This window comes from Abramis brama, assembly GCF_963993115.1.
Source record: "Abramis brama genome assembly, chromosome: 3".
Lineage (NCBI taxonomy): Eukaryota > Metazoa > Chordata > Actinopteri > Cypriniformes > Leuciscidae > Abramis > Abramis brama.
In genome coordinates this window covers 16673634-16697835 of record NC_139965.1, presented here as the reverse complement: position 1 = coordinate 16697835, position 24202 = coordinate 16673634, and the positions used below count along the sequence as shown (strand labels likewise).

The 24202-nt window shown below is 38.7% G+C and overlaps 1 pseudogene and 2 gene segments (V, D, J or C); all 3 read left to right on the top strand.

The window, feature by feature from the left end:
* The first annotated feature begins 1863 nt into the window (after nucleotides 1-1863).
* LOC311080073 (Ig kappa chain V-VI region NQ2-6.1-like) lies at nucleotides 1864-4288 on the top strand. The segment is given in 5 exons: nucleotides 1864-1930; nucleotides 2082-2432; nucleotides 2889-2917; nucleotides 3056-3090; nucleotides 3640-4288.
* A 5895-nt stretch (nucleotides 4289-10183) lies between these two features.
* Nucleotides 10184-12373, top strand: LOC311079748 (annotated as a pseudogene). Its single transcript, XR_014609578.1, has 6 exons — nucleotides 10184-10261; nucleotides 10377-10730; nucleotides 11141-11525; nucleotides 11615-11731; nucleotides 12024-12070; nucleotides 12148-12373. The product of XR_014609578.1 is annotated as an uncharacterized misc_RNA (transcript).
* An 8549-nt stretch (nucleotides 12374-20922) lies between these two features.
* LOC311079608 (Ig kappa chain V region 120-like) lies at nucleotides 20923-23784 on the top strand. The segment is given in 3 exons: nucleotides 20923-21058; nucleotides 21156-21500; nucleotides 22422-23784.
* Nucleotides 23785-24202: the final 418 nt, after the last annotated feature.

The window sequence follows — 24202 nt, the reverse complement described above, 5'->3', positions numbered from 1 at the left end:
TCATATTAATGTTAAAAAAACTCAGAAAGTGGAAATTTCATGTCATAGGACCTTTAAGTTTTTACGCCTCCTCATTTATTCATGATTATGAAGGTAGGCTATGTAAGTTAGTATATGTAGCTTTTGCTAATGGCACCCGATGTAGAGTTAGCTAACTATCAGTAAGTTAGTTTAGACTTGTATGCTATCATAGTAGTTTAACCTTTTATATTTGCTTGCAGACGATTAAAACAATCAAATGAAGACTGCATTTTATTTTTGTATAAAATTTTTTTTTTCTGATACTTAAGCATTCGTGACATTTTAATTAAAACAGAAATAAGAATTGTATTCTAAAAAAAGCGCAAAATAAGTTACCTCAGAGATCACCTACCGCTGCAGATGCATACGGTAATGCAAACCGGAAATGTTTATACCTGTTTTCCGGTTCGAACGTTGGGCGTTCCGCATAACCCCTATTAGACGCTTTAACTTGAACCCACATTTGTAATACAATGGCTTGATAAAAAATAAAAAAAGTGCCAGTAAGGCCGGTGACACACTGTTCTGCGTGGCTGCTTACACTCTGCTAACGCGTGCAGTGTGAAACCGGCGTAAGAGTGCTCCGAAAATTATGACCATGTAATGCATACTGATAAAGGTACTTTCATTTGACTTGCAAGGGCATTTGGAAGCTCACATGCTGCTACTGAAGAACCAATGCACATCATTGACAGGAACATCATATTTAGTTCAGCAGGCTTGCAAACTGGTCTTTAAGGCTACGTCTGTATTAATCCGGATACATTTAAAAAATTTGGTCCACACTGAAACATCGGGAAACACTAGATTCACCTTACTGTGCATGCGTAAACTCTCGTAAAAGCTCACTGAGATGATACAGACGGAACAAGACATAATAAAGTTATCATGCAATTGTTCTGGCAGGATCATTTTATTTAGCAAAAAAAAAAAAAAAAAAACCCTAACCATTCACTGATGCTGTCACGGTTCTGTTTAGTTAGTTTATTTTCAGTGACGTGTTCCTTTGTTCAGTTTCCTGCCACTCTTTAGTTGTCATGGAGTTTCAATTATCATCACAGGTATTTGTCATTATTTCCCTCATTTGCTTTGCAGCTTTTCAGTGTTCATTTGTCTGGTTACGTCTATGTTAGAGGTTGTGTTTTGTTTGCCCGCCTGTTTGGATTGCCTTTAATGTGGATTATTAAAGACTTTTGAAACTTGATCATCACCTTCTTGTTCTTCCTTCAACCTTGTGTGACAGATGCATCCTGGTCGGTATTTATTGTATCTATCGGTACAATATGCGTCTCATGACTAAATGTCATCGTTTTCAAGTACCTTTGTTTTCACAGTCGACACTACAATGTGAAAACACCGTTTTAAAATGTATCCACTTTGGAGAGCATTTTCAAAAAGCTCAGTTTTCGTTAATAAAAACGCTGTCTCAGTGTGAACAGAAGGCCAAAACGGAGAGAAAAAGATGTTTTCAAATGAAAACGTAGTGTGGACAAGGCCTAAGGTACACAGTGGGTTCCTTTAGGCAAATAGTTAACCAAGTAGTGACATCACTGATCTTGTGTATAGATGCAATAGCAGAAAAAAAATATTTACAGGCTGAAAATCATTAATAGGTCTATTTATATATATTATTTATTGACTGTTTGCAGATTTAATTCATTCAGGAAATCCCAAACATTTTCAGAGCACTGAATAAAAGAAGACTTAACATGGTGCCTTCATCAGTACATATTTTGTATTTGATTATGTTCTCTGTAGAGAGCATATTTGTTCAGGGGTAAAAGCCACTCCTCCTTCTTATATATAAAACACATTGATATCGCCCACTTAATTTCCTCTTCAGCTCTGGTTTGACTCAGTGCACAAATGTTACATATTTCAACTGCAGCGTTATTGCTCTTTGGGGCTGGTAAGATTTATCTACTGTAAACTACATTTCTATGATGGGAGACATGTAATAAAATCTTTGGAGAGTTATTAAAATGGGTAGAGATTTTAATGTAAAAATTATGTTTTGTGGTGTACTATGGCTTTACTTCTTTTCTTTTTACGTTTTTCAGGTTGTCTCCAAGTAATGTTTTCTATAGCAAGTATGAATGCTCAGCCAGGACAAAGTGTCACTATGTGGTGTGCACATGCTATCCATGTTTCTGGAAACCTGTACTGGTTCAAACAAACAGACAGTGATGTGCCGATTACTATTGCGTACATGCTATACACCGAGAGTCTTCAGACGGTACAGCCAAATTATTTCAACAATTTCACAAAAGACCAAATTGCCATGAATCTGTTCAGCAAAAGCACAACCCTAACAATTAAGCATGCAAGTATTTCTGATTCTGGCTTCTATTTTTGTGGAGCTATGGGATATTACATGGAATTTGGCAATGGAACCAGGCTTGAAGTGAAAGGTAATCTTTTTGAATCTCAATATACTCTCATGTTTATATAATGTTTATAGCTCTTTTTCTCATTTTGTCATAAATAGCACATGTTGAAAAACACCACAGTTTAGATACCATTGTAAATGCCACAATGGTAAGTGACTCACACTGGCCAACTGTTTTCAATTCAGAGAAAAATGGCAAAGGAACCTCAAAAAAGGGTATGTTTATTATTTTACTTTCTATATTAAGTTGAAACTGCAGGTGATTCATATCTAAAATAATATAAAAGATGTGTTCTTTGTGGAATCACTAAGTGGTGTAATAAATATTGTAAAATTGAAATGTCCACTTTTTTACAGATGATGAGAAATCGCCTGTGTCTGAGGAGTGTTCTAGAGACATTTTTTTCATGCTGACTCTCCTATTTGGTGGCATAATTTTTTTTACATGTACTATTCCTCTCCTTTTGGCGATTATCAGGCAACATAAAAGGCAGAAGCATAAAAAAGGTAAAATATTTACACATTTAAACAGATCAATCACAAATGAAATCACAAATATAAATGTTAATCACCAATGTGGAATTCATTCTTCAAAAAATGTATTCTCAACAGCAACTGATTGACTTTTTCTGTGCTTTGTGACAGCCGCTGAATGTCAAACACAACAGCACGATGACAAGGTAAACTCACTGACTTTGATTATGTTACAGGCTAAATAAAACTAATTCAAAATATCTCAAAGTAGAAATGAGAACAAGCAAATCTCTGTTTTAGTTCTGTTTCTTTCTAAAATCACTTTCATTGATTGACTTTCAACAAGATGACATTAATGAATTGATTGGAAATGAATTACTGCTATGCTTCTCCATGATGGGTAGAAATGCTTTTCATTTTACCGACAATACATTTGCATGTGTTCTGCCATTTAGTAAATTTAGTTGTGTCAGCAAACGTCAACATTTGTTGCGCATTAAAGAAAAAATATATTTTTGTGTTGTTGGTATTAACAATTGTTTTGATTCTGATTAAACAATATTATTTCTAATTCTGTTGGCTATTGGAATGAACTGTTGCTCTATTTTTTTGGGGGGGGGGGGGGGCTGTATAATATAATTTGGGCTAAAAATAAGAAAAACAGGCTTGAGAATAAAATATAAGATGTCATATGATAAGTTTTCCTTTTAGAATTTCTGATTAGAATCTTGAAAGACATTTCTGCTTCTTTGCAGGAAAATGATTCAGTAGAATATGCTGCGGTGTATTTCTCAAACAAGAGATCCAAAACGGCAGGAAGACATACAGAGGACTCAACTGTTGTGTACACTGACACTACTTGAAATATAAAACAACCTCAAACTTATTATTTGAAAATTAACAATGGTTTATTATCAACACCTGAACAATATCACAGTTTATTTTTTAATTTATTAATTATCGGAGGTCAAATGCTTAGGCAGAAAGCTGATGTTCCGACATGCTCCATCAAACCCTGGGCCTTCAGAGAATTAAAGTCAGGATAAGATCAAGTTTAACAATTTGTGGGTCAGGTAAAATGTATCATGTAAAATGTATAATATAATTCAGAAATTATCAATTAAAGACATGTTCATACATAAGTGTCAAAGATGCTTTTTAGTTCTTTGTAAATTTGATTTGGAAAAATGTATTCTCAAAAGTGCCATGGGGAAACTATGGGGAGCTAAAGCAGTAAACAAAACATAAAATCAATATATCTGATCAATAATGAAACTTCTTGTTTTGAATTGGCAATATGTGCTGTGAAGTTGCCTGTTGATTGACAGGTTTGTCATAGTTTGGTGTTGGCGTAAGCCACACCCCCTCATATATAAATAAAGCACATTGATTTCCTCATCTAAATTTCTTGGTTGGTTCTAGTCTGATTCAGTACAGCAATGTTTCATATAATAATTTCAGCGCTGCTGATCTGTGGCATGGGTAAGCATTACTGCACTATAATTGCTTTAGTCATGCAAGATAGGAATAATTAATTCTGGATTAAATAGTAAACATTAGGTGTGAGATATGCAGCATTTTTTGTGTCATCAATTTATGTGTTCTAAATATTAATATGAAGTTATTTGTTATCCCTCTGTGGGTTTTAGGTTTGCTCACAGCTACAGCATCTCAGACAACCAATATGTCAGCTCAACCAGGAGATAATGTCACTATCTGGTGTCAACACACCTTAAATTTTGCAAAATACATGCACTGGTTCAAGCAAACAAACAGTGCTGTACCTCTTACTATTGTATACATGATGTTACCTTACAATATTGAAGTAGTGCCAACATATTTAAATGGTTTTCAACAAGACCGTCATGTGATGTCTCTGAACAGCAAAAACAGCTCCCTAAGAATTTTAAATGTGGATATTTCTGATTCTGGTCTGTACTACTGTGGTTGGCACAATCGGGTGTTCACATTTGGAGATGGAAAAAAACTGGACATTAAAGGTAATCTTTCTTTATCAACAGCATATTGTAGAGGAACTGCTTGCCCACATTATGTATGATAGGATAATATGTTTTAAAAATGTGAATTTTTTTGCAAAGTACAGACATACAACCTTATGATTTCCAGACTGCAACAAGAAGTTGTGTTGATTTTCTAAATGACTCATATATTTTAATTCTTCATTTATTGCATAGAGAGGAGCGTTACGCCACTGAAAAATGAAACTTACGAAGTTACAAATAAAGGTGTTTATCATCTGCCATCTGCCTAACACTCATAACATTCATAATTTCATATGCAATGATGCTTTATCTAGATTGTGTTAAATGTGATTTACTTTTAACAGATCTTAAGAGGAGTTCGATTTCTGAAAAATACTGTCCTGGAAACATCTTTTATACACTGACCTTTATTTTTGGTGGTGTTGTTGTTATTCTGATCATCATTCCTCTCACACTGTTCATTGTTAAGATCAGAAAAACACAGAAAAAAGGTAACAGTACATCTATTCAGTTCAAGATATTTAATTCCAGTGTGAATGCTTTCACGTATTGGATGTGTAAATGGCAAATAACTGTTAACAAATCAGCAAGTGTATTTAACAAATTATATTGGAAAACAAAATCTGGAATAAACATCTAAATTTCTCTTTCTCTTTGTTGTCACAGATGCTGATCAGCATGTAACACAACATCATGAGGTAAACATTCTTAATATACAATTATTAGATTACACTATGTAAAAATTAAATGCAAAGCATATTTCACACAGAAGTCTTCTGAGGTCTGCAGGATATATATATATATATATATATATATATATATATATATAAGCATATACATATTCTTGTAGAGTTGCTATTAAAGATCATATTGACCCGTGTACAAAAAGATTTGAATATGTGCGTCTCTGCTGTTGATAGGAGTTAAAAAATCTGAAAACTATAAACCGACTTTTCTAATATCAATGTTTTTAAATGTCTAACATTCTTCAGGCGAAATAAAGTTTCTTACTTGATGATCTTTTACATACGGACTGCAGGCCTGCTTCTTTTTCCGTTTAGTACTAGCCATGTTCTTTAAAAGGACTGCATGTTTGAAATATTTTTGTAAGAATCCAGATCTATAGATCTATAGAATAGAACATTATAACAAAATTAAATATGATTTATTCTTAAATAAATAAAGTGGGTATAAAATATAAAGTATTTTGCATGGGTAAAATGACCATGCGTTTTATATGATACATTAAATGAGTGTGGGAGAACAAATCATGAACACTTTCAGTTAAATTCCACTTTTTCTTTCCCTGACTATTTCCCGACTACCCACAACATCAGAATTAGCATTAAATAATAAAATCTACGTAACAGCAGTGAATGTAATTTGATGTTACTAAGTCTAAGTCATAGTTACTAAGTTACTAAGTCATTTATACACGCATGTATAATAACCGTTTGCCTTCGTTTTGCTAAACACACAGATTTTCTTCTAAGTGCATTTTAATTTTATTTAATAAGTGAATATTATTTGAATTTAATAAGTGAAAGATTACAGTAGCTCTGTTGATAAATGCATCTTTGGTTCAGTTGCAGGAGCCTCAATCAACACTGTATGCTGCTCTACAGTTCTCAAAACAGAAAACCAGAAGAGCAGCCAGACATGCTGAGGATACAGATGTTGTGTATTCTGCTACTAGATAGTCCAGCAATGACACATGGTCCAATACTGTAGCCTAATGTTGTGTTTACAAGCTATATTTTTATCAAGACTCTAATATTTATGCTATTGCTAATACGATAAATTTAAAGTGTATGTGGACTTTGCAATGTTTAATATTTTTGAAGCAATAAAAGTTGTGAAATCATGTCAAGTTCTACTAAGAACTTTATTTTAGATCTGTGTATATACTGTATCATGGAGATATAACCAGGCCCTTACAGAAGAGGCAGGGGTTGTGATGACATCATTTCCTATACAGACCCAGACAGGAAGAAGCTGTTCAGAGCAGAATGAGACATGTTGAGGGGAACTTCAGCGGACCAGATTGCAGAGCTAAAAATATACACATCAAAAAATAAATTGTTATAATTACTGTATATCTGTGCACACATTTCAAAACAATGAAGTACGTTGAGAGCAGCAGCAGTCTAGCCTGATCATGCTGAACATTTTGATATTACTCATGACGATTTATTAGTAGAACATGCTTTTAAAACAAAAAATTGTGATGTGACCATTTAAAAAATAAAAAATAAATCATATAAAGGTTTTCTTAAATGTCTGTGTTAGTGGCATCACACAAGTGCATCACAGTCTGACTGTTTTCCACACCAAACTGACCCCCGGCTCATCTCTCACACCCCTCACTGCAGCTAAACCACACATTCACACTACAGGCCTTTCACACTACTTTCCAGAACCACAGACAAAATACCCCTGGTTTATCAGTGAGGTGACAAGTCAACACATGACAATAACTTGAATAAAATATATATATACTTGAGAATTTAATTATGAAACAAATAAAAATAAAAATAAAAAAACATTTAAATTAAGATGCTGATCTTTGTCAGAAATGAAAAATAACAATAATAATAATTATAAAACAAGTAGTGAAAAACGAAACTAAATTCAAATACAATGGTTGTATATAACTCATCTGCTTGCATTCAGATGCAGTGTATTGACAGCCTTATTTAAAAAAAATTTTTTTTTGAAATGTATTTCTGTTGGCTTTCAGGGAATGTTACTGTTCCCCTATGGTATAATTTCCCAGGCCAAGCCCATTAACCCTAAAACACAACACAATGCAATGCGTAATTCAAAAAAATGGTAAACACCTGTACATTAACACAGTACATTGGGACCTATTTTTACAGACTTTTCAACAATATTTCTCTCTTAATGCATAATACAGTTTTCACCACTGTGCAGAACTGAAACTTGATTCCTTTGCTTCTGTGCAAGCACCATTATTTAACTGTCATATTGTGCTTTAATATAATACTTTGTCTTATTTTTATCATTATGTGTTAAAGGCTAACTTTTTTCACAATGCACTGTTAAGGTCTGCAACTGCATGCATACGCAACGCTATCTCCTTTCACATGTTGACTAATGGTTTCGGAAACCGACTTATGCCACTATATATATATATATAAGACAATGAATTCAATCCACAGAGCTTAGGTTGCGGTCACCCTTTGTTTCTGAAAGTAACATAGAACAAACAAACAACTTTAAGCGCACTTAGGTCTCTGTGGGTAAAAGTTTCCATACATCATCTTATTGCAGTGAAACCCAAGAGTCAAAGCAAAGCGCAGACAACTGTGTTTAGAGTTTGTCCACCAGCATTACCTACCAACACACCACAATTCAAGAACCTTTATATTATTCTGAATTGTTATGCAGTGGTTCAAAATGTGCCAGATACAAAAAGGGTATTGTACTTTAACATGCTAACAGATCATTTAACTAAGCATTTCTGGATCTGAAGGTGCAGCTGATAGAAGTTCAGTCCATATTTCTCAATGCAAAATTCTTACAAAGGCCCATTTCTAATATCAAATGTAAATATATGTTTGCATTCAACTAATGCTGTTTTTAAACCCCCAAAATTGCATGACTTAACACACAGAACTGCCTAGACTGAGTAAACTACTACAGTACATGAGCACAACGTTTGCAAGAATAAATATGCTGTTATTTTCATTAACATTGGAAAATAAAATGTAAGTATAGTGACATTTAGGGGAACTGATGAGAATATAAATGTGCTGTAATAGTTTGACAAAAGGGATGTGTTGTGAGTCTGTGTTTTTCTATTGACTGCACATAGGTGGCACTATTTCATTATTTGAAATGTTTTACAGGATACTATTGTTAGAGGTCATGTTAGTGGATGTGTTTTGCGGTTAAATTATCGATTAGGCATAAAAAGCATGCAAAGTGTGTCAAACATCCATGACCGGCTGAATTATCTGAAATAGTAAATGACTGGATGAGCTATAAGAAAAACAATGACAAAATTCAAATGTTTCCTATAAATAGATACTATATACAGTCATCATTTGTGAGTATGATGTTATTGAAACAATAACTGTTACTAGGGGTGCAATGGGTCGTCATTGATCTATGATCCGTACTGATCAGTCCCCGCGGTTCGGCAACATGTGATTCGCAGATTTATTGGCAAGTTTAACCATCATACAGTGAAAGTTTATCATTTGCACGTGTTTTTTTTTCTTGACAATTTACACATTCAAGCGAATTTAAACAATTCAAGCACAAGAAGAGGCGAAAGAGAACTCGATCGCTCTGTTATCTGAGTGTACAGACACATAAAGAGAGCAACACACACCCGAAGCGCGCGCACACAAAGAGAGGCACATTTCAGATAGCGCAGCAACACTGAATTTATTCCTGTCTACTCTATTTATCTCTCTGTCCTGTCACAATAAAAGGCAAAAAAACAAAAAAAACAATGAACAGTTGAGAAAGAAATCAAATGTGGATCTGTTCATTAGGTCTTAAAGTGACAGCAGCCTATAAAAATCTGCTGCTGTCTGTGTCATTAATGTTAATCACACAACAAAACACATCTTTAACAAAGTTTAATCTATATTTAAATTATACAGTGAACACTAGTGTTATTTTGCATTTAATGGTTACATTTCTGTACCTGAATACTACTGTTAGACCTTACTTTATTTGTAACATTGTTATATTGTATTCATCTATGCTTGTAATTTGTGTATTTGATCTTATTTTATTACTGACTGTTCACTTGTCTTCAATGATGTTTAATTATTAAAAGCTACATTTTTGCTGTGTTATCAGAGTACTTAAGTACTAAATAAAAGTTAGATGAAAAAAAAATTCTCATCCAAAAAATTATCTGATCCACAACTCAAAAACTGTAATATGATCCGAACCGTGAGTTTAGTGATCCATTGCATTACTACTGGTTATCAATATATTTGATCAAATAAATGTATTTTATTCTGAGCTTGCTGTGTAAGAAAGAAAGAAAGAAAGAAAAGGTCAAAAACTACTGTAAATGAGAGTTCACAAAGATTAAATATTACCAGTTGATCATTACACAAGATTCACAGAGACTCCAATAATAAGCATAAGAGCAAAAGATGAGCCACATCACATGCTATACGTCTTGGGTCAGACAGCCTGAATGGAAAAACGACAACAGCCAATCAGACCCAGACATCATCTACAAGGCAAAAACAAGGCTTGACTCCTCCAAACCCAGGCGTTTCACAACCACATGTCTTACAAACGCTCCATAAGATGTTGCCTAATGCACAGAGGACCTCAACTATGTTAAAACTTCTGATATTTTTTCTACTCTTTAGGACAGGTGTGTTTGCTCTGGAAGAGAGATTTGTTCTGCAAAGTTAATTCTTACCTTATATTTATGAAAGGGTGTTTTTCTGATCTGCTCTGATGGTCCTGCTTGTGCTTTTTCTTCTCAGGCTTCATCACATCTGCTGCTGTAATTCAAAAGAAAGTCCTGGAGACCTTCGCTGCAGGTGAAACTATAACTTTAGAGTGCTTGATATCTGAAGACCAAGAGAACTACGTCTCCTGGTTCAAGCAATCTCTGGGAGAAGCTCCAACATGCATCCTCAGTCTCTATACTGATGCTTTAACGCCAACGTTTTACGGAGACTTCAAGAATGACACAAGATTGACAGCTGTAAAGAAAAAGAATTATTTTACTTTAATTATAAAAGACTTAAAGCCTTCAGACACTGGAATCTATTACTGCGGTGCTCGTGACTATGATCATATAACTTTCGGTAATGGGCTGTTTTTAAACTATAAAGGTAAGTAAACCTAGAAAAACTATATGGACCACTACTGGTACTACTTCAAGCATCTCGGAGACGTTCCCGTAGTTCTTCTGGATTTAGTCTGTCTCAGTTTGTTCTGTTTCTTCATGTAATCACAGACGGACTCGATGGTGAGATCAGATCATACCGGCTGTTGTCAGACTCCTTGTGCATACACAAATCTCACTGGATTATTACAATTAATGGCAAAAATAATGTTTGGAAACGTAAACTGATATTTCCTACTGACACACTACAGCAAAATATATAAATAACTGACTTAAAACCTTTTTTTGGGGGGGGGGGGGGGGGGGGGGGGTATTAACATGCCTACGACTTTTGCACAGTACTGTATATATAAAATGATATAATGTATATAATGTATAATCCTATTCTAATTTTAGGGGTAAATACAAGACAACATCACATTAAGCAGTTCTTGTCAGGAGTGGACTTGAGTACTGGAGTAAATGAGCATGAGTTTAACCCAGGAGACTCTGTGAATCTTCACTGTACTGTTCTCACTGAAAGATGTGAAGCATTGAAAGATGTGATGTCACAGCGTCTACTGGTTTAGACAAGAATCAGGAGATACACATCCAGGAATCCTTTACAAGCACGGAAACAGAAACGATCAATGCAATAAGAGCTCTGAGAAAGATTTCCATACACGGTCTTGCATCTACAATCTCCCCAATCTCAGTTTAACTGACGCTGGGACTTACTACTGCGCTGTGGCCATGTGTGGAGAGATACTGTTTGGAAATGGAAGTAGGATTGATATTGGAGGTGAGAAAATTATTTATATACGATACATTAAATCATTTTAATTGCAGTTTGAATATTTTGACTTTTTAAAATCTTAAAACCAATTTCAGAGATGGCCTGGACTGACTTAAAGGTCCCAGTTTTGGTAGTAACAAATATATTGTGCTTGGTGATCATCGCTATCCTTCTATGTAAGAGAGCACAAAAACGACAAGAAACATTTTCTGGTAAGCCATTTGTATTTTAATAATATTGAGACAATATTGTACGATAATGTTGATTATTAGAGCATTACTGACACTGATTATATTACATAAAAACAAAAAGTATAACTGTCCAAAAGATGAAATTAAATCAACCTGAATTTAATGTTCAATTGTAAAATACAACAAAATGTTGATTTTATCATTGAGAGGTTTGATAACTTACTGCAAAATACACATGTACGTATAACATACCAAAATGTGTAAATATCATGTCATAACAAAAAAGAAAGCATATTCTGCATATTCTTTGCAGAAACCCAGCCATTACAAACAACACTTTCTTCATCTCCTGCTAATGAGGTAAAATTTAAATATACTACATTGCTTTGTTTTATTCGTTTAGCTATGTATACTGAGTACTTTGGTGTTGGTTTTAGGGTGTACCAGAGGAGATAAGCTACGCAGCGGTACATTTCCCTGGAAGAAACACAAACAGACACGAGACTGAAAGAAGCTCAAGCACACATGTAGTGTACTCAGCTGGGAGAGGTTACAGTAGTAAATAATAATTCTGTGATATAACATTTAAATTAAACTAATATTGCCCTATGTGTTCATTAGTTGTATTTGATGTATCTGAATGCTGTTGTGAGCTCTAATAAAACAAACGGCATTGTCTTACAAAAACATGATTATATTATCATCCACAACAAGCCAGTTACAGTACAAACAATGAACGATTCCTCAAGAAACAAAGTTTTAAATTCATTGGTGGAAAAACATTTCATAAAAAGGTATTTAGTTGCTGAGAGCCTTATTCTTTCACAATGTCTTATATTAGTGAACTTATGATCAGAGAATCAAAATTGAAATATTGCAATTTACTATGCTATGTTTATGACTTAGAGGGGCAAAATACAACTGGGCTAAACATATTCAATGTGTGGCCCTCAATAAAAAAAGCTGCTCTCTTTGTTCATGGCCACAGTTAGACTATAGGGTTTTTTAGTTTTTAGTTTTTTACATGCATATGTATTTAGGTTCAGGTGACGCAAAAAAAACAAAACAAAAAACACAAGTTTCACTTTTAAGCAGTGTAAGGCGTTTTTGAAAAAGACTATAACACACAAATGAGCTTATCTGAACCAGATGAAGTAGAATTTCACTGGTTTACTGATGATAACACTTGTCTATTTAGCTCCCCCTGCTGTTGAGAATCGAAATTGCAAAGGTGAAGCAGTTTGTATTAAAATGCAGTTCAAGAACTAAAATGTTTTCAAACCAGAGCTGAAGAGGAAATTAAGTGGGCGATATCAATGTGTTTTATATATAAGAAGGAGGAGTGGCTTTTACCCCTGAAAAAATATGTTAGACCTGCCAATGAAAATGCCAGTCAGGGTCAGATACGTATAGAGCTGTGATACAAGAAATCTCTACAGAGAACATAATCAAATACAAAATATGTACTGAAGGCACCATGTTAAGTCTTATTTTATTCAGTGCTCTGAAAATGTTTGGGATTTCCTGAATGAATTAAATCTGCAAATAGTCAATAAATAATATATATATAAATAGACCTATTAATGATTTTCAGCCTGCAAATTGATTTTTCTGCTATTGCATCTATACACGAGACTAGTGATGTCACTATTTGGTTAATTATTTGCCTAAAGGAACCCACTGTGTACCTTAGGCCTTGTCCACACTACGTTTTCATTTAAAAAAACATCCTTTTCTCTCCGTTTTGGCCTTCCGTTCACACTGAGACAGCGTTTTTATGAATGAAAACTGAGCTTTTTGAAAATGCTCTCCAAAGTGGATACATTTTAAAACGGTGTTTTCACATTGTAGTGTCGACTGTGAAAACAGAGGTATTTGAAAACGATGACATTTAATCATGAGACGCATATTGTACCGATAGATACAATAAATACTGATCAGGATGCATCTGTCACACAAGGTTGAAGGAAGAACAAGAAGGTGATGATCAAGTTTCAAAAGTCTTTAATAATCCACTTTAAAGGCAATCCAAACAGGCGGGCAAACAAAACACAACCTCTAACATAGACGTAACCAGACAAATGAACACTGAAAAGCTGCAAAGCAAATGAGGGAAATAATGACAAATACCTGTGATGATAATTGAAACTCAATGACAACTAAAGAGTGGCGGGAAACTGAACAAAGGAACATATGTCACTGAAAATGAAACTAACTAAACAGAACCAGTTTGCAAGCCTGCTGAACTAAATATGATGTTCCTGTTAATGATGTGCATTGGTTCTTCAGTAGCAGCATGTGAGCTTCCAAATGCCCTTTGCAAGTCAAATGAAAGTACCTTTTTCAGTATGCATTACATGTTCATAATTTTCGGAGCATTCTTATTTGCACTTTTTTTTTTTATCAAGCCATTGTATTACAAATGTGAGTTCAAGTTAAAGCGTCTAATTAGAAAGTCTGAGTAGATTTGCCATCCCTCACTGTAGCCCCCTAGTGGTTTCCAAAATCATAGCCAGCACCCTCCTTTTGTCTACAAAAACACTTTGCTGGATGGTGGGTGGGTCTATAAGATTGCACACTTGGTTGATGCTAATGCAAAATGTTTCTTATAACATCTACAGAATGCTTTGTGCCACTAAAATCACCCAGATGATAGTTGTTAGAAAATGATCATAATTCTGTATGATGGAGATGATGTTGAAGTCACCATGAACTCAAAAACAACAATTTTTTTATTTTTTTATTTTATGGAATATCGCAGTATTTAAATGGTTTATCCATGCACATAAAAAATAAAATAATGTGCCCTCATAATCTTTGATTAAAATAACTTCCCGCTTCACTTGCAGCAACATCTCTGATGATGTGTTTTTTGGTTCAAAGGCGGGACAACCTGTCACTCACATGAGATCGACCAATAGCAAACCACAACCATCCAATCAATTCCCCACAGACAAAATCAAGTTCCGCCCTACTTTTTTTTTGTTATTTGAGAAGCCTTTTCACTCAGAGATATATCTAGATACAAGGGAATAAAAGATTACTGCAACTTCTGTTTCAAGCATTCTGACTTTAAAGGTTGCAAAGATACAATAAGAAAACCATTGGTCATAATTGTGTATTATCACTAAAGGAATTTTGCACAACTGGGCATTGGTGATATGTGTGCATTCATGGATTTTTTTCCATTGCCGTTTATTCATTCTTTGCACAAATTTTTATATATTTATTTAAAAACTCTAAATAACAAAAAAAACAATGCTGATAAAACCATCATTAAGAATGCCATACTGGATTTTTACTTCACACATAAAAATGATTAAATATTTTACAAGATGAGAGAGATGAGTACAAAAGAAAACAGAAAAATCCTTTTGCCATCAGAACAGACATGAAGCTACTCAAGTTACTCATTACTCAAGTTATGATGTTTCAGGCTATTCAAAAAGATAAAAGGAATTTTGGCAAGACAGTGTCTGTTTGAGATATTTTCCCGTAAAGTCAGTTCACTCAAAGAAACTGCACTACACGGGTGTTTATGGCAGATGCCACACTCGTGGTCTTGTGATGCACGTGTGCGTGTGAAGCCACAAGGCTATCGGTCTAGTGCATGTGAGTGATTTTTGTTGTGGTCATTATAGATCTGAGGAGTGAAATTCAGTTCTTCATTAATGTTTTAATGTATAAAAGGAGCTTGATTAATATCAGACCCACCTGACAATATTGCCGAGAGATGCTTGACATTCACACATTTACACGCTGTCAGATCGCAGTTTTGATGTTGGTGGGATCAAGAAACACTTACTTAGAACTTAAGAAGGTCAAGTTACCGCATGACCAGCAGAAAACGCCTCGGTTACGACTGTAACCTCGGTTCCCTGAAGAGGGAACGAGCGTTGCGTCGAGTTTGACGCTATGGGAACGCTTTGCGTGATGACGTCTTGAAGCACATGTAAAATCAGTCCAATGGTGTGGCGGAACGTCAGAGGCGGGTGACGTCACGTACCAGGAAGCTATAAAAGCCGGCCCGAAACAGAAAACGAAAGCTTCGTAAAGTCTGAAGTCGTGTTGACAGGCATGAAGGAGATATGGCAAGGTGACGCAACGCTCGTTCCCTCTTCAGGGAACCGAGGTTACAGTCGTAACCGAGGCGTTCCCTTTCAAGGGAACTCGCGTTGCGTCGAGTTTGACGCTATGGGAACGTCTATACCAACGCCTCCATAGCTACAAATGTCTGTCCTGTGTGAAATCTGGTGAGCAGCACTAGGAAGACAAAACATGAGACCCTGGAGCAGAGTCTAGATCCAGAGAGTAGAACCTGACGAAAGTGTGCGGTGAGGACCAGCCTGCCGCATCACAAACGTCCTGTAACGAAACTCCTGATATAAGGGCCTTAGAGGCCGCCATACTCCTCGTAGAGTGCGACCGGACAGCCTACAGGAGAAGGCTGTCCAGCCGCCTCATAAGCAAGTGAGATAGTCTCAACCACCCACTGCTCATCCTTTGCTTAGACACTGGACCTCCCTTGTTAGGGGAGCAAATGTCACTTTTACGCCACAGGGCAGCTCTGTGGACATACGCGTCTAACGCCCGAACAGGGCAAAGCAAATTAATCGCCTCCTGGTCCGATTTCGAAAGGGAGGAGGACCTCCAAGTGCCACGAGGGAAACGAGATACCAAAGGGGTCTTTCCCCACAGACATTCCACCCAAAGGACTGTGGTAAGCACCTACGGCCGCCACATAAACCTTTAAAGTGGACGGGGTCAGACCTGCAGTGAACCGGTCCTGCAGGAACTCCAGAACTGTACCAATTGGGCAGTTGACTGGATCCAACCGACGGTCACTACACAAAGAGGTGAATACTCTCCAGTTCAGGGCATAAAGTTTCCTCGTGGAGGGAGCTCTGGACTGTAGAATGGTCTCAACAACCTCAGTTGAGAGACCTGATGGTCGGGGGTGAAAAATCGAGCCCCCTGCTTGGGACAGAAGGTCCCTCCTGACGGGTAGCTCCAGAGGAGGCCCGTCGAGGAGGGACACAAGATCGGGAAACCATACTCTGCCCGGCCAGCGCGGGGCTATAAGAAGCAGGCAAACCCGGTCCCTGCGAACTCTTTCCAGAACTCCCGGGAGCAGAGCAACTGGGGGAAAGGCGTACAGACGTAGCCTCGGCCACGTCTGTACCATAGCATCCAGTCCCAGAGGAGCTGGATGCGTGAGGGAGAACCAAAGTGGACAGTGAGACGTCTCTCGTGACGCAAACAGATCCACTTAAAATTTCCATATCAGCTCCACCACCTCGGGGGTGGAGCCACCATTCCCCGGGCCTCGGCCCCTGTCTCGACAGAGTGTCTGCTCCTATATTCTGGACCCCGGGGATGTAGGCTGCCTTGAGTGACAGCAACTTCCCCTGGGACCACAAGAGGATATGGCGTGCCAGCGCAGACCCCCTTGATATAGGCGACTACCGACGTGTTGTCCGTATGTACTACACATGGTGTCCCCTGAGACCTGTGATAAAGCTCCTCAGAGCCCGGAAGACAGCTAACATCTCTAGGCTATAGAATGCCAGGAACGATGATGGTCTTCCCACAGACCTTGAGATGAGCGACCCTCAGGATCGCTCCCCAACCCGTGAGGGAAGCATCCGTCGTTAGCAGTTTGCAGTCTGGGACAGGAACCAAGGTTTCTTCCACATAACCAAGGCACGTAGGCATCACCGCGTGACCTTGATTGTGCGAAATGGGTTGCCCCTCGGGGAAAAACCCTCTGGTCCTGAGCCACCACTGCAGGGGCCTCATGTGCAGCAGTCCAAAAGGTATCCCGTTGGAAGCTGCTGCCATGAGACCCAACAGTCTCTGGAACTGTTTGACAGTGAGTAGCTGGCCTAGCTTTACACTTCTCACAGCTGCCAGGATCGAAGCGTGGCGATGACAGGCGCGCCTGCATCGACACTGAATCCCAAACCACGCCTAAAAAAGTGGTCCTCTAAAATAGAGAAGCACACTCTTCTTGGCGTTCAGCCGTAACCCCAACTCTTTCATATGGGCGAGAACAACATCTCGATGTTGAACCGCCATCTAATGCGACTGAGCTAAAATCAACCAATCGTCAATGTAGTTCGTGATGCGAATACCCCGGAGGCGCAGAGGCGCCAGAGCTGCATCCACGCATTTGGTGAAAGTGCGGGGTGATAAAGCCAGGCCGAATGGAAGAACTCGATATTGGTATGCTTTGCCCCCGAAAGCAAACCTCAGGAACTTCCAATGACACGGACGGATGGAAATATGCGTCCTTGAGGTCTATCGTGACAAACCAGTCCTCGGACTAATCTGTGGCACGATTGTCTCAATGTTAACATTTTGAACTTGAGCTGCATGACAACTCGAAGACCTAAAATGGGACGCAATCCCCCGTCCTACTTTGGAACTATGAAGTACCGGCTGTAAAACCCGGTTTCCCTGTTGGAGGGAGGTACATATTCTATGGCCCCTTTCTCTAACAGAGTGTTTACTTCCTGTTCCATAACCAGAACCTGCTCGGGGCCCACCATTGTGGGCAGGACCCCCATAAACCGCGGTGGGCGTTACTAGAATTGTATCTAATACCCTTTTTCCACGGTCTGCAGGACCCAACGAGAAACATTTGACAGTAGCTTCCACGCTGTCAAAGATTCTACTAGAGGTACCAGTCTCTCGAGACTGGTTTCTGGATTTTGTTGCTGTTGAGTAGTCGGTTCGTCGCCCTGTAACGGCGCACCGGCAGGGAACGACCAAACAGACTGCTCTAGCACCCTCCTCAGAGGGGGCGGGCATCCCGAGGCCACTACGTTTCCGGGTGGACCTTGAGATATGTGCTCGCCGGAGACCGCTGCGCCCTGTAACACCGGAGGCGGCAGGGTTGGCAGAACGGTCCCCTGAGGGCACCGAAGAGAGACGGCACCGTATTTTTCTCCTGCTGTTGAGCAGTCGGTTCGTCGCCCTGTAACGGCGCACCGGCAGGGAACGACCAAACAGACTGCTCTAGCACCCTCCTCAGAGGGGGCGGGCATCCCGAGGCCACTACGTTTCCGGGTGGACCTTGAGATATGTGCTCGCCGGAGACCGCTGCGCCCTGTAACGCCGGAGGCGGCAGGGTTGGCAGAACGGTCCCCTGAGGGCACCGAAGAGAGACGGGCACCGTGAAAAGAGGTGTTAACCGCTCTGCTTCGGGGGGACTACCCTCATTTGTCCTGAGCCCTCAGACATCAGGACTTTTTCCCAGCAGCCTTCTTGGCGGTAATAACGGTCCGCAGATCCGTTTTACCCCTCGAAGACTGCTGGGTTTGAGAGCGCCCTCCGTGTCCCCGAGATTTTTGTGGGGGAGCACGGGAGGAAACGCTCTGTTTCTGAGTGGCGCGGTGCTCAGCGCTCTTTTTAGAGGAGTGAGGCTGCTCCCGCTCAGCAGCCTCATAGAAAGAACGGCGGGGGAGAAGTTTCTGAAGTGCAGCTGCCTGTTTTGAAGCTTCTTGTGACTTCGCTACAGCACTATTAACTGCGTCTCCAAATAACCCTTGCGTGGATACTGGTGCATCTAAAAGAACATGTTTTTCTTTGTCCTTTATGTCACTTAAGTTGAGCCACAGATGCCTCTCAGTGGCCACCAGGGCTGCCATAGAGCGGCCGATGGATTTAGCCGTCTCCTTGGTGGCCCTGAGAGACAAATCCGTGGCTCTACGCAGTTCAGACACCGTATCAGCACTAATACCCCCGCCCTCCTCAAAATCACCCAATAACTCAGCCTGGTAAGCCTGCATTATGGACATTGTATGTAAACACGCTGCAGCTTGACCGGCGGCGGCATAAGCTTTATGAACCAGGGAAGAAGTAACTTTTACTGGCTTGGATGGAAGTGCAGGAGCCTTCAGAGAAGATGCCGTTGCTGGAGAGAGATAGCTCGCGAGCGTCTCTTCCACCTTCGGCATCTCCCCATAACCATGCTCTTTATAATTGTGAATGGATGAATAGTGTGATGTTTGTGCAGTATACACTCGATATGACACTGGTTTCGCCCACGATCTCCACACCTCGGTGTGGAGATCGGGGAAAAACGGCAGGCTCCTGCGCTGGGGCTGCGCACGAGATGGCAGGAAGCGTTCGTCGAGCTTACTTTTCGAACGAACGTCCTGCCTATCTTCTGGCCACTCAATAGACAGTCTGTCAACAGCTCTAGTAATGACATCGAGCAGTTCCTCAAACGCATGAGACTGAGGTGGCGAATCCTCAGACTCAGCTACAATACTCACAACATCCAACTCCTCAGAGCTGGATAGTTGCAGTACTGGTACCTCTATCGGGGGGGAAGAAACCGCAGCGCGTGCTTCCACACCCTGATAAGAGGCACTGGATCTATCAGACGGATGCTGAGATAAGGCAGAGCCCGTCTCAACATCCACTGATAAATCCATCTGTGAACCCCAGGTCTGAGATCGACGCCGTGCCTCGGCAGCGGCGGGACCCGAGCCCTGGGGAGCGTGGTCGGGATTGAACCGAGCCAAGCGGGATTGGAGCGTACGCAATGGAAGCGCACAGCAATGCACACAGTCACCACCCTCGAGTGCTGACTGGGCATGCTCCTCTCCCAAACAAACAACACAAAGAGTGTGTGTGTCACCTCCCGTTAAATAACGCGGGCAGGGATGGACACACACTCTAAACTGCTGCTCGCTCGCCATACTGAATATATATATATATGATATAGACAGACAACACCAAATATACAGACAGATTTCACACAGAGCGCAACTGAAGACTCAGAAAGCTTTCGTTTTCTGTTTCGGGCCGGCTTTTATAGCTTCCTGGTACGTGACGTCACCCGCCTCTGACGTTCCGCCACACCATTGGACTGATTTTACATGTGCTTCAAGACGTCATCACGCAAAGCGTTCCCATAGCGTCAAACTCGACGCAACGCGAGTTCCCTTGAAAGGGAACCACAACTAGCACACTGCCTTTGTCTTTTACATTCTCTAGAAGTACTTTTCCAGAAACATACTTCTTTCAAACCTATTTAAAATGCACATGTAAACAGTCTTTACTGACAGCGGCAACTGGTGTTACTCATGAGCAACTATATCTCTGAAGTAAAAATAATAATAATAATATGAAAACAATTCTGTAGGAAAAGGTCAGTGGGAAAAAAATCTGGTTCAGCACTTTTTTGACAAACGCAGCACATCCACTCACATCGTTCATTGCTTCTCTGGTCATGTTCATTTAGTCATCACTCACCTTTGTTTTATACTCGTTTAGAAATAAGATAAATCCATCCAGATATGATCAACTTTGGAGTTTTCCTTCTCTTTCTAATTGGTGAGTTGAACTGTCTTCAATGTCAAAACTTAAATATTTTTACTTTAGCTATTTAAGCTAAACCATTTTTGCTTGTTATTTTTCATGTTTCTTTTAGGTCTTACTGCAACACACCTGAATAACCCACCAGTGTTTGCTAAACCGGGAGAAACAATTCATTTACCTTGCGTTTACCAGAGCCAAATAGCCATGCACTTCTCATGGTACAAGCATCAACCTGGACAGAATCCCAGGCTCATCTCCACCATTTACAAGTATGATCATAATGCCAGGTTTTACCATAATTTTGAGAATAATTCACGCTTCTCTGTGCTGAATGAAAAGGGTGTGCATCATTTGGTGATAAGAAACATACAGATCTCAGATTCTGCAACATACTACTGTGGAAGCGCTTATTCCAACGTAATGGAATTTGTTGAAGGCACAGAGTTGATAGTTGAAGGTAATTATAGTTTTGATTACCTATAATTTAATTGTTTTTAATATAATGAGTATTTATAATAGTTTAGTTATTGAAGCTATTAACTGAATGCCATGTGTGAATGCAATTTATACATGAGTAGTCCATGATGTCTTACATAAAACTTGCTCAATAATGAAATATATTTTGATTTGGTTAATATGTGTGATAGATTTTTTAATTAATAAAATAGTAAACTGTATATCAAACTTTTTGTAACTCTAACATCTAACATTCTAACATTTTGAACAGGATGTACTGTTCAAAACCAAGGGAAAACTTGTGACTTTGAGTGTGTGTGTGTAACAAATAGGGGGAAATGAAACTAGACAGATCTCAAACCTTGTGATAAGTAATCACAAAAACAGAGTTTGCTTGTACCAGTGACAGAGGGAAAAGGTTGGGGCTTTTGAACCAATTGAACCAATCATATTGAAGGTGACATGTTAGTCACGATAATCTTTTTTGTTGTCTCGATTCTATAAAAACTGTTGTATCCGTGTTTACTGGTGGGATTCTCAATGGAATTTGTCTGAGATCCTCCGACCTTGCTTCTTCTTGGGAGAGATTCCCTGAGAACTGCTCGGGAACTCTTCCGGCCGTGATTAAAGCATTTAAAGGACATTTGCTGAAGTCTGTTTGTCGATTATTCCTGCGCAGGAAGTAAGCTAGTTTAGCTAGTTTAAAACTCGGCCAGTGGTCAACTGAAGACGCAAGAGCTAGAGTATAAAGGTATTGGGTGTCGATTTGGAGACGCCCCAAGTTAATAAGATCAATTGGGTGTCGATTGGAGACGCCCCAGATAGTTAGGTTTAGGGAAAAATCTACCACATATGCGTTCTTCATGAATAGTGGCAGTTTTACTATGTGTTAATACTTTACCTACAATTTTTCCTATTTCAGGTGCCGATTCCACAGAACAGATGATGACTTTTGTTCTTCTTTCCATTGTTAGAACAGTCCTTCTTTTAATCACTGTTGCCACAGTTACTGTTTGGTACTGCATGAATTCAAAAAGAATGTCGAAAGAGGGCTGTTCTCCGTCTGCCATGGCTTTCCGAGTCGACGATCCCGACCAGAGGGAAGACCAGGGCCCAGTTGTTCAAAAGTAATCTGATCGGATTTTGGATGTTGGATTGAATCAAATCTTGAAAATGGGTTGGTCAAAAAAAAAAAAAAAAAAGTCTTAATTTTGATCTGGATCAAATCGTCAGTTTGTAGTAAGTCTCCCAAACAGCTGTCAATATCAAACAGAAATAATGTATTTAATTGTAAGTGTTTTTTTGTTTTTTTTAATCACTGTATATATAAACTACATTGGCACAATCCTCAGGGATGAACCAGTCGAAAGTAGTTACTAACATTTGCATCCCTTGTTGCATATTTGTTTTTGTTATGGGTCACATGAGGAGCAACTGAATCCCTAAAGGGACATGGTTATGGGTTTTAGCTTTCTCTTGCAAATGTTTTGTGTTTCCTTAAGAAACTTTGCATTCACTCTTTCTTTGCGATTAAATGCAAAGTTTCTACTAAGAGAATGCAAAACATTCAAAAATATAATTTTCCTCCTATTTCATAATTTGTTCCATAGGGGTCTGATTGTTTGAAGGAAAATGAAAATGGAAGAGGATGTTTGTTGTTTTCTATCTCTTCAAATAAAGCAAAGTGACCCCACATTGACTCTTCTACCTGTTGTTCTTTACATACTGTAGCTAGCAGCCTTTATTGTGAAATATAACCGTAATTGGAGCACTGCTAATCCAGATTTGCTAATCTGAAAAAGTGTTTATCTGGATCAGGTGATTCAATCCTATTTTAGCCAGCACAAAAGTAAGATGGATTACATGATCCTGGATAGCACAACATAAATCTACATAATTCTGATCCAGATTAATTTTTTTTAACAACTGGGCCCAGGTCTGTTGATGAAATCAGCCTCTGATCACCCGTAAAATTCAACATACTGTATCACTGCAAATTCATGGGATTAATCAATTTGACAAGCCATTTAATGCTTGGGTAGACTGTCTTATTAATATCTGCTAACACTTTTTTAATGGTCCCATGCACAGTCATTCTACTGGCTATAAGTAACTGCAACTTATTCTACTAACCTGGGCCCTAATCTAACAGTCTACTGATACTTAACTCTTGACATGTAGGTCCAGCATTACTTATTGTCAACAGAATGTCTAATAAGGAAATTCAAATAAAGTGTAACCAATGTTTGTAATGTCTCCTTGTTAGAAATAAACTGTCCAATATCAAACTATGTCTGTTTTTGGTTCATGGGAGCAAGACTACCCTTTCATCCTTTAATTTCATGCATGATTTCATGCCCTGCAAATTAAGTTGAAGTTCTGCATTATGCAAAAATGAGAAATGCATACACACTCCACAGAGATTAAAATGTTCTTAAATTTGTAATTTATTCCAATACAGAGAAGGGTTTGAATAGATGTTCTTCAGAACACAAACATTTTAAAAAATTGCAACCTAAAAGATTAAACAGGCTATATTTGACAACACAGTTCTAATAGAAACACTATGATGACACTATGAAACACAAATAGAAAGAGTATTTCAGGCCCAGAACATGTTGAACCTCTGGTAGTTTGTAGGCTATTGTACAGGAAACATTATTTACTTATTTACTGAACATGCAAGCAAAATCTATAAGAGGA